Below are 12,419 nucleotides of genomic sequence, written 5' to 3'. Positions count from 1 at the left end.
ACTTCTTATAATTCAGATCATTAAAATTCTTCACAATGTTTTTGGAACCAACAGTTGTGAGCATACTGTCAGCATTGCAAGCAAACTTCCAATGTGAGTTTCTATTTTAATAAAAACCTTAATATGCTCTTCATCATATACATGCTACATAAAACAAATAGGCTTTACTAGGGCTATTTTTTTCTTTGTGTTTATAAGGAGCAGGATTACCAATAAGTGATGCAGTTCAATATAGTGCTATTTATTACACGTGGGAGTTTGCAGAAAACATAGAAGAACATCAAAAATAACTAATGTTTATAGTACTTGGAAAGTTTGTGATGAAATTACAGATTGTAAAATTAGTTAATTGACAAAGTTGTTATAACAGTGAGTTTGCATTTTATTTTTTAAGTACATACACAAAAGAAACTACATCTATGAGGTAGTCATGAGATCGATAATTGTACCTGCTATTTAATATACCTGAATGTGAGACTGTTTCATCCACATGTATTATTTTAATGCCCTATACATCTATGAATCCAAAAGGCATACAGAACCATACAATTAATATTTTAGTTAACTGCGAAATATTACCCAGGTACTTTATTAATCATTATAATCAAATTGAGGAGAGGGCATGTGACATTGTTGTATGTATACTATTCCTTCACACACATTTGTTGAATGAATAACTTGTTTTCAAATAATTAAACATTACTAAATACTCTTCACACTACAAATACAAAAAAAAATAAAAGTTGGATTTATCTTATGATTCAGAAGATTATACTAAATTTCAACTTTAGGCAATTTCATGAAATCTGAATATATTCTTTGATACCATGGTAAAGCCACTTCAAAAAATTTCTGTTGTCAGAACTTGTTTATATAGTATTTGCTTCTTTCCTGAGAACTGAGAAGTCAAAAACGATTCCAGTTTTAATTTTGTTTCGGAATCAAGAGGGAAGTGGCAACCATTTTTATTTTGAACTTCGATTTCTATAAGCTCTGCCTCCAACAAAGCTAAAAAATCCTCATCTGGGTGTCACCTGGGTTATTTATTAGTAATGCTTTTTGAAGCACAGAGGCCCATCACACACACAGCCTGGAGAAAGACAGTGTGGCACAATAGAAAGACCTGGGGCCTTTAAACATAAGTGCAAATCATTGCCCTGGCACTTAACAGGCATGTGAATTTGTGCATTCGTCAACCACGGGATTACAAAATCAGCCTCATCCCTGACCCATTTGGTTCCAGATGGTTCTACATAATGATAGAAGGTGTGCAAATCATGTTTCCATTTAGTGCTAATCCATTGTTGTCAAGCCCAAATCTTATTTATGTTTTCATAAGCCATATTTCTTTCTCAAGGGATGTGTTAATAGCACAAAAAAACAACAACATGATATGGAATTCACCAATTGTAAAAGGAGATCAATGTAGGAAAATGACAATAAAGAAAGGAGCGTAGATAATATCTAGACAACTTCATGAAAAGCAAACAACCCAGAATATGGGCTAGTGGGGCCAGCATTATAGTCCCCGTGGGACAAGTGAATCATACCCTCATGAGATAGATTTCTCTCTGGAAACATTTTCTGTGACACACTGTGCTCCATGTTAAATTTATCCTGCTAAGAAAAATTCCAATTCTAACACACCTAGTTTAATGTTGAAGCTGTGTGGTGAATATTTTAAACAGAAAGAGACAAAGTCCTTATACAATTTTTATTATTAAAAAAGACATCTGGAAAATTATAATAATGGTAGCTGTAGCCTTTGCCAGGTAAATACCCATAATATCTATAAACGGTCTCCTGAAGATAATTCTAATCCATGATGATTTACATGACAAATATTTCTTTGAATAAAATTGCAGTTTGGGGTATAGAGACAGAACTAAGAAAAGAAAAACACTCTAATATAAATTTATATAGACCTGACATCTCAGAAAGAGTGGCTGACCATGGCATAAGTTTGACTCAAGGGTATCACTGTGTGCATTCTTTTTTCTACATAATTCAAACAAGGCAAACAGTTTTTATCAGTAAAATACAACAGAAACCAAAAGTTTATACTAAGTTTTTCATTTCATTAGTTGGAAAGCGGAAGGAATAGTCAAATACGATGATTTACCAAAAACGTTCTAGGGATCTTTTTTACATGTGAGCTTCACGCAGAAGTTAGGTCTAATCACACTTAAATCGGTGTAGACTCTCTGTCTCGAAAATAACCTGGCGAGTTGAAACCAGCAAAAATGTACATTGGGTTTGCAGTTGGATTCTGCCTATGATGGAGTTATAAGTTATATACTTAAGATATTCATAACATGGACTATCAACGAAGACATCACTATATTGAAAGCATTGTTGTATTTGGCAGAAATTTTTTCTTAAATCTTGAATGCATTATTTTTCAGGTCATTTGGTCCCTTTTGGAAACCTACAATTTATCACCAGCATATTTAACAATCAAATGAATTGTCACGTTTCTAAATAATGTACATATTTTAGGCATATTTAAGAAAGTCATTTCACTTGGGAAGAGAGTTACTATTTTTTATTCACCACAGTTTGCTTCTGAGGGTCATTTCAATTTCTTTTAATTGTACTTAAGTGTTTCTCCCCCACCCCCACCCCCCCTTGGTTTTGTTACTAGCTTTTAATGTGATTTCAAAATTATAAATGGCTCAGCATATTGGTAAGTGAGTTTTTGAGTTTTGAGATTTTTCCATATAGAGAAGTGAAGTAAACAGGGAGAAGTGGAGAGTGGCATTTCTTCCTAACAGGTTTCATTAAAGGGGGTACTGAGCTAATGAAAAATTTTCCTGAGAGCCTGGTTTACAGAATGTGCATTTCATCAATACTATTAACTTATTTGTGCTTTAACTAATATTTTCTTAAGATCCACAAAGCTTTATCAGCATGATGCTTTTACTATTATTATTTGCACTGCTATTAGGAGCAGGAATGCTGGCTGAAGATTTTCATAACCATTTTATGGGAGGCAAACTCAAATGTTAACAGGGGCTAGGCAGATAATGTAAGGGGCAAAATGGCTCATTGTAAAAGAATAAGAAATAATGGGGACTGAGAGAGGAATTCTCTTCCAGAGGGATCAGCTGTCACTCAGTCTTGACCCATAATAGTCACCCATCAGGTTGAACAAAATATGTCTCCGGGCCTACTTTAGCCTGCAGGCTATCAGCCTGCAATCTTTGTTTTAGAGATCAATTTGTCGAGGGTTGATTAAGTAACATAAACCAAACTAGACTAGTGTTTGTGGTGGGGTTGAAGCATAGGAAGATAAACTATCCCATCAAGGGCTGGCTTCATGGATGTACAAGCTGAGAAGCTGCAAGAGTCCCCACGCTTAGAAGGGCCCCACACTTGGTTTAATTGTCTGCTCTTGTTGTCTTGAAATTCTCAATTATTTTTGAACAAGAGGCACCACAGATTAGTTTGACACAGTGTGCAGTAAATTACAGAGCTGGTCTGGATCCCATTCAAAGTAACATTTGAAGTATTTTTCTCCTGAGTGAGTTAATATACCTCTCTGCAAACTTAATTAACTACCGGGAAGTGTTAAAAAATGGAAGGATTCCTATGTTATCTATTTGTTTAATTTGTTTCTTTTGCAGATTTGAATGTACCCTTTTCCTCTCCCTTCCTCTCTCTGTATTACCTGTCCCTGAAAGAGAAGGCAAATGGCCTGATGCATCAAACAAAGAGGCTAAGGTAAAAAGTCAGCAGTTCTGGCTTTAAAATTACCTGCTTGATTTGCTAAAAGATTGACGAGTTTCCCAACGATAGAGCAAAGACTTCCACTCTTTCTCTGAATTAAATATAAAAATAAAAAAAAAGACTTACAAAAATAGTTCAGTGATCAATGATATTGACGAACAGGCATGTTCCCCCTCTTGATGTCACCTATTTGTAGGAAAAAATAAATTATCATTTAAATTTGTCATTAGAATTGGCCTTAACAAGTGATTTACACTCAATATCTGGTTTCAGAGCATCTCTCTGCAGTGTTGGAATAAAGTACAGCACAGACTTCTCTGGTGTTCACTAAAAAGCCATCTAACCTTTTTGTAGATCCCTAGACACCTGTAATCCACCAATTTCCAGCTCATAGGAAAAAGTATGAGCATTTAACTTCGAATCTTGGGAGCAGAACTCTTAGCTGGATTAATTTATTTTTGTTACCTATCAGTGTTTTAGATTTATATCCACTTTCTTGTTATACTTGATGCCAGCCTGCATTCCTTTGCTGTTGTGCAGGTATGACTAAGTACTGTCTCATTCCATTGAATGGGACATCATTTGTCTTGAGTTCTACAGGCTGGCTTGCATACACGACAGCACACAGTGACAGTAATTTGCACTGATCTGCCCCCACTGCTAGTCCTGCTGCTACAAATAGCAATTGATTATTATGCTGTAGTGTTATTGACTGTCACTATGAACACAAGCTTTATTTCATTTTTAAAGTAACATGCTGCAGATTTGTTTAGTATAAGAGCAAAACAGGGAAATATTCATTTCTAAGAATTATTTGCAGTCACAAATGCAACTTTAAATCCTGGTCATAAAACATTTACTTTACTTTAAATCAGAGTAAACAAAAACTTTATTGTGGTATTTATTTTAGTGTAATGTATATAAATAATTTCCAGAAGCCATAAGAAAAAAAGTATAAAACTGAAATATTTTTCCTACTCCCAATTTCAGGAGAGATATGCATGGAAAATGACTAGATACCTTTTCATCTTCTTTTTTCTCCCAATCGTAAATGTTTTCTCTGTTTGAAACAAAGTTGGAATTCTATGTCACACATATGTGTTTCTTGACTTGTCTGGTATTCTAAAACTCTCAGTTCTTCTGGGATCCTATAGTATCTCATACCTTTTTACTTTTTTACCCCTACCAACTGACCAGAAAGTATTCCCGTGTTTAAAACTACAGTTATGCAGGTTTGTATTTGTAGTGTTAATATTTATTAACATTATGTCGGTGGCAGATAGATCTTAGTTTATAAATTCGTGCATCTATAAACTAAAAATTTAAATTTCTAAGTCCTTTAAGGCACAACATTACTAGGTAGCAAAACTGATTTATTTTATTATGCTATGCCATTGTGAATTTTAATATGCTTGACAACTCCAGTAAGTATACCATTTCTGACTCAAACTAAACATTTTTGTTTAGAGAAGAAAAATAAAAATAAAACTACACAAAACCTCAAAGACCTTAACTACGTGGTACTTTTTTCAAATTTTTTTTAAAGTTTATTTTATTTTATTTTTCTGAGAGAGACAGAGAGGTCGAGAGGGTGAGGGGCAAAGAGAGAGGGAGAGAGAGAATCCAAAACAAGCTCCACGCTGGCAGCCCAGAGCTTGACTCGGTGCTCCAACCCACAAACTGTGAGATTGGGGCTTGAACCCACAAACTGTGAGATCGTGACCTGAGCCGAAACCAAGAGTCAGACGCTTAACTAAGCCACCCAGGCATCCCACTATCTACCTGGTACTTTTGAACAACTCTCTGCCTTCTGAAGGCAATGCTGAGGCCAGCCAAATCCATGATGGAATGGTGGAAAGGGCCACTGGACTCTTCAACATCACTCCTGAACGATCCAACCAATGGGTGGGTTCCCATAGTTTGGGAAAATAGAAGAGTCTTAAAGATCCCACCTTGCCATTTATTTTGTGTGTCTTTGGTACATTTTTTTTATCAAGTATTTTAGCTTATTAAAAAATAAATAGGAATCTGTTATGTAAATAGAGGTAACTGAAACAAAATAATAAACTCAATATATGTTTGGAAAGAAATCTATTCCATTGTCTGAAGTATACTGTTGAAAGGATGACTCAGGTATCTGTGGTTAGAAAGTGAATTTCATCTTCTCTCCCTTCCACCTTGAGACCACCTAACATTTAAACATCCATCAAATGCAATTTGTAAAGCATACTTGTGTTAAAATTGTTATCTACAGATGATTTAACTTTTTTCAGTACTAACAAAGGAGGAAAAGCACGTAGAGGAATTACTGAACAGAAGTAGGGATAGTTAGTCTTACACTTTGTTTTAGATTTGAGCATATGTCCCTGTTAGGTAATATACAAAACCTGTTAAGAAGTAGGCAGGCGTGAACTATAAAAGCATAATACAAATAGTCATGTCTTCTTGGTAAACTGAGGTTGTTAGATATTAGTAAAAGGGATTCTCACCAATATTTTAAGAATTGGATCTATCAAGGGTCTAAAGAAAGTGGGTAACATTTCTAAGACAGTAACTGATACAGTACAAAGTCCAGAAATATCTTTCAAAAGGTGTGTGTGTGTGTGTGTGTGTGTGTGTATTTACATGTGAAAAGACAATAACAGGTATTTTTCATTTCACAGCCATGACATCATTCAAATTAATGCTAAACAGCCATGTATTTATCAATTAGCATTACGTTTCCATCTCTCTCTGACTCCTTGTATTGTTGTAATTCCATCAAATAGTCATTTGCTTTTTTTATGCTAATAATCCCTTCACATTCCTTCCTTTCATCTGTATCCTTGTGTGCTATTTGTTGTTCTGCTAAGTCCCTATTATAGAGGCCCATGAGTTCCAAGAGCTTGATGAATAATTGGAAATGTTTTATCCCTGAGCTTCAAAAAAGTGCTAGAAATAATTATAAGCAAACATCTTCTGTAGTGTCCCATATCAATCCAATCCCTGCTTTATGCTGTTTGTACTTTAGATAGAGAAGGAGACAGTGAGATCTTGGCTACCAGCTCTTGCAGTGTAAAGGGGACAGATGTTTCGGTTTCTATCGCTTTTTCTTCTGTCTTCTCTGTTCTTTCTGGCAGCTTGGGCTGCTCACTACAATACGTTCCACAGTTAGTCAAGCCTGTAATTTCACAAGGTACAGTTAATTATTGATCAATCAAAATGAACTTCATAATCCTTTTGACAACTTGTGCTGTACTTGAACTTCTCTCTTGCCCATAAAATAGCTTAATGGTCTATAGTATAATGAACATGAAGGATATGAACTAATGTTCAAAGCAGCAGGCAAATCCTACCTTTCTTGCTCATGCCAACTCAGGATTATTCTTCACATCCTACTACACACTCCTTAGTTTTCTTCAGCAAATCAGCTAAAGATTCGAGCCTTTCCCCTATCCCATCCTGACCTCAGATGAGCTTTCATATCTTCTCCAAGAATTTGATTCAATTTAAGACATTTATTTAATAATTGACTATAAAAAGTTTTATTCTTTAGTTTCTTCTCCATAAATCAATTTACTCAAACCTTAAAGTAGCTCTCATGGGTCAGCGAGTTATGTTTTTAGTTAGTAGAGCTATATACTGTCTTTTCTTTCTTTCTTTTTTTTTTGAACAGGCAATTATATAAAAAAAAGAAGAGTGTCATGGGTCAAAGAATACTGACTCCCCCCTTCTCTTAGTGAAAAACAAACCAAAGTGGAAATAAATCCCCAAACTCGCTTCCTTACAACGTGTATGCTTAAGGATCTTAGAGCTAGTTTCTACACTCACTCAACACTTGTCGAGAGCCTACTATGTGCCAAAAGTCTTGCTCAGAGGGAAACACGAATGGAGACTGAGATATAAAAACCTGGACAGCTAAGCCTTGTCATAGGACATAACAATGAAGCTTTTGAAAGGGTGCAGCTCTGGAGAGTAAAAGAGCTGAGGGGAAAAGTATAATTATAATATGTGGATAACCAAGTTCATTCAGTCTGCTATCAGAATGGTATCTTCCTCTAAGAAACACACTGACTCTACAATCCTGGAGACCTTTAATCCTTCTGTGTACCATGTGGTGAATGCCCTCTGCCCACTGTGGTTGCAGTCCTAGCTTGCTACTATACAAAGATGAATGAGTCTTGCTTCTTCTCCGTAGGGTTTATATGATAATAGGCTTGACCAGTTAATGGAAACGACTGCCATCCCCACAGCTGCATAGGTTCTTACAGCTTCTCAACTTGGCTTCCATCTGGAAAGCTCAGTTCTAGGGCTGTCCCTGCTTCCCGTGAGACTTCTGCGTGCACTTTTGCTTTTTACAAATGCTAATAAGCAAACAGAAACCCACTAGATCTGGCAAAACCTGAGCGACTTCTTAATCCTTTAAAGACTAAAGAGGCTAGTCTAGATGCCTCGCACAAAGTGACCACCCTGCTAAGTGACAGTATAAAGAGCCATAAAGAGACGTAAAGACAAAATGCTCCAGAAAAGAAAGACCATTTGTGACTAGGGGAATCAACGAAGGTTTTCAGATTTTACGGCCAGTAGAGCTGGATCTCACAGAACAGATCATTTTCATCAAATGCAGACAGATTAGGGAACAACAGATGGTAAGCAAAAAGAAAGGAACTCAGAGCAAAGGTTCAGCGACAGGAAATGCAGTGATGTGTATTTAGTGTTTATTTACTTTGACTGTATGTATACCAGGTACCAACAAGCTGTTCCTAAAATTTTGATGCATTTGATAAGCACACAAATTAGAGTGAGTGAGAGACCCAATATGTCTCAACAGAAACTCATTTCCCCCTCAAATATTCCACAGTTATCTTCTGCAAGATGCTTCTCCTCTCTACTCAGGATTGGGTTCCTCATGTACTTTGACTCTGGCCAAAGCGTCTTATTCCTGCTCCTATTGCCCATGGGCTTCTGAGGGCACTGCTGCCCCAGAGACTGCCCCTCAAACCGAGGGAGGCTGAGCGATGGCTCTCTACCACACATCTTAAGTGCAAAGCAGGCTCTCCCTTGGATTCTTCACAGAAGAGTGGAAGTTAATCTGCCACTCATCCCAACATTCCTCAAGTTTGAAGATAATGACAGAGAAGATCAGCACGGAGCCACCACTGTATCCTTTGAGACAGCTCTCAGAGCTACACCCTTGGGGTCTATAGGCAGCACCAGTCTATTTAGATCCCAGTCTTTATCCAGGTGACAAAACAGCCCAGCTCCATGACCAGGAGAGTACTAGTGTGTCTGAATCTTGGCCTCTGGCCCAGCCTCCAGAGATCTGAGAGAGAAGGCAGATTTCCTCTCTCAAACAGTCTAGGATACAACTTCAGTTTTGCCTCTTTCCAGGATGTGTGATATTCAAGCTCCTGGGGATACTGTGCACTTACTTGCTGGGGCATTTGGTCTCAACAGGAAAATTAGGTTACGATGTAAATGTTCAGCCAGAAGCAGGTTTAATATGAAACTGAAGAAACCCAAGATTGAAGGCTTCCTCCAAGACTCTGTACCTAGTTTTATGTTTTTCATTTTGTGTGTGTGTTTTTTTTTTCTTACAGGGAGCCCAAAGTATGAGAGTTTCAGGCACCACTAAACGTGGATCTGACTCTCCTAATACTAGCACATTTTAGAGTGTTTCATCTGAAATCAGACCATCCCAGTCCCAGGCTAGAGCAAATTCCCAACTCTAGCCAGTCAACTTTCTATGTCTCACTTCCATCCTATGGTGAAGATCTTTTTTCATAACAGTTCTGCTGTACTCTGTCTTCAGGTTCTCATTACCCATAGGGTCTGATAGACAAGAACTGATACACAGACACAGACACACACACACACACACACACACACACACATGCACATCACATATGCATAATCTCTTTGATATATAGTAAAGGCTGTTTAAATGCACAGAGAAAATATTCTCCAGAAAAAAAAATGAAACCTGCAGAGAAGTAATACTGTCTACCCATCTCCATCATTAGTCATACAGGTATTTGTGAAGAGTGAGATGATTTTGATTCATCATGAAGAAATGGCCCTTTTAGAAAGATTTAAAACCAACCAAACAAATAGAAAACAAAGACCACAACCCACAACCATTGCTAGTCTTTAGGTGACAACTTCTGGCATCAAACTTCAAAACTCTTGACTTTCAGGCAACGTCTCTCCCCCTCCCCCTCGCCTTTAGAAGGAAGACAAGTTGTGAAAGAGATAGCCAGGGAGATGCTTAACCTCAGAACACTAAGCATCTTAACTTTCTTCCTTGTTTTTGGACAATTGGTAAGGAGGGAAGTGACCTGGTCAGAACTAAGTTTTAGCAAAGTTAAGCACAAGCATAACTTGTGTCAGGAGGACAGATCAAGAATGGATGCCTTGTTTTTTCCAGCCCAGATCCCTCTGGGCCCTATAAGAACAAGCTTCCATGACTTGGAGTCACTGAAACTCTACATGATAACAGCAGTAGTATCTTCACTGATGACTTTGGCCCTGGGCCCTAGCAAGGTGGGCACTCTAAATCCATGCTCACATTCTGGAAAATAAAAGCTTTACTTGGGGTCCTTCTTGTCTCTCATGAATTGCAGTGGACCTGTAGGCCCCAAGGTTCCAAACCCTGATGACCCAGGGCAAAGCAAAATGAAGATCTTCTCTCCCCACCACCCCCCAAGTTGTACTAATTAGATTTTCAATGGAATAACCAAAACTTCCAGGGCTCTTCTAAAAGAGTGTTGGTCTCTCTGTCCTCACATCCCTAGTGAAATTGGTCTCCAAGAGGCCTTTAAAATCTGCATGTCACAGAGCTCTGCCCTCAGTTAGGATACCTGCTTGTGTGGAAGCACTTGGAGCTACAGATGCAACGGATCTGCCGACGATATTCTAGTAAACTAATTGCTGAAACTCTGCCTCCTCACAAAGTTGAAAGGGAAAGTAACGAAAATGTTATACCTAAAACACTTGACACTTAATAAGTACTCAATAAACAGTGGTTACTTCTATTAAATTCTAAAACAGTTTGGGGAAGGTCATGCCTGAGAATCGTTGCTTTAGTTAAACTGAAGTTATCATTTTCTTGCCTGTGGTTCATTGATTCTAAATGTAGAAAGTTTAAAGAAATATTTATGTAACTTTTTTTTCCTCCCTTTCCCCTCCCCCATGGTCTTCTGTTAAGTTTCTCAAGATCCACATATAAATGAAAACATATGGTATTTGTCTTTTTCTGCCTGACTTATTTCACTTAACATAATACCCTCCAGTTCCATCCACGTTGCTGCAAATGGCCAGATTTCATTCTTTCTCATTGCCAAGTAGTATTCCATTGTATATATAAACCGCATCTTCTTTATCCATTCGTCAGTTGATGGACATTTAGGCTCTTTCCATAATTTGGCTATTGTTGAGAGTGCTGCTATAAACATTGGGGTACAAATGCCCCTATGCATCAGCACTCCTGTATCCCTTGGGTCAATTCCTAGCAGTGCTATTGCTGGGTTGTAGGGTAGATCTATTTTTAATTTTTTGAGGAACCTCCACACTGTTTTCCAGAGCAGCTGCACCAGTTTGCCTTCCCACCAGCAGTGCAAGAGGGTTCCCGTTTCTCTACATCCTCGCCACATCTATAGTTTCCTGATTTGTTCATTTTAGCTACTCTGACTGGCATGAGATGATATCTCAGTGTGGTTTTGATTTGTTTTCCCTGATGATGAGTGATGTTGAGCATCATTTCATGTGTCTGTTGGCCATCTGGATGTCTTCTTTGGAAAAGTGTCTATTCATGTCTTCTGCCCGGGGCGGGGCAGGGTGCGGGGGCAAAATCATAAGAGACTCTTGGATACTGAGAACAAACTGAGGGTTTATGGGGGTGCAGGAGAGGGGAAAGTGGGTGATGGGCATTGAGGAGGGCACTTGTTGAGATGAGCACTGGGTGTTGTATGGAAACCAATTTTACAATAAATTATATTTAAAAAATAAAATAAAAATAAATAAATAAATAAATAAATAAATAAATAAAATATTTATGTGAAAATCACTGTGTTACAAACTGATTTTTACATGATATCATATTTTGCTAAATGTAGAAAAGTCTACACCTAGGTATAATATGCTTACCAGGATTTGGAATAAACTCTTTGGAAAAGATTAATTATAAAGTGTGTATGAAACAAATATATTTGTGCACATGGTTATAAAAAACAAAATTCAGAACGTTAAAAATAAAGGTATATAAAAATATATACTTTCTCTCTTCAGAGGCAACCTCATACTTTGACATTTTTTAGGGGGCGGAAGAATCAGGCGGCAATATTTTAAAGATTAATTTATGATGTTATCCGGGAACATGCAATAGCAAAATGTACAGCAATATACATTTTGCTGTATATTTTCAGCAATTCGATATTTCCTGACACTGAGAACATTATATGAAAATGTAAGTAGAAATGACAGTCCAATACTTAGAACTCCAGAAATGGGATACAGAAAATACAATTCTTACCAGAGAAGAGGATGGTATTTTGGGGTAGAACTGAATTTCCCTCCAACTTGTCCCACATCAACTTGCCCTTCCACAATGGAAAGTCATTGATCTAACACAGGAGTTTACAAACTTTTTCTGCAAGGGGCCAGAAAGCAAATGTTTTAGATTTTGCTGGCCAGACAGTCTCTCTGTAACTATT

This window comes from Prionailurus bengalensis, chromosome C1 (genome assembly GCF_016509475.1).
Source record: "Prionailurus bengalensis isolate Pbe53 chromosome C1, Fcat_Pben_1.1_paternal_pri, whole genome shotgun sequence".
In the NCBI taxonomy this organism is placed as follows: Eukaryota; Metazoa; Chordata; class Mammalia; order Carnivora; family Felidae; genus Prionailurus; species Prionailurus bengalensis.
The sequence above is the reverse complement of the archived record's forward strand: the minus strand, read 5'-3'. Positions refer to the sequence as shown.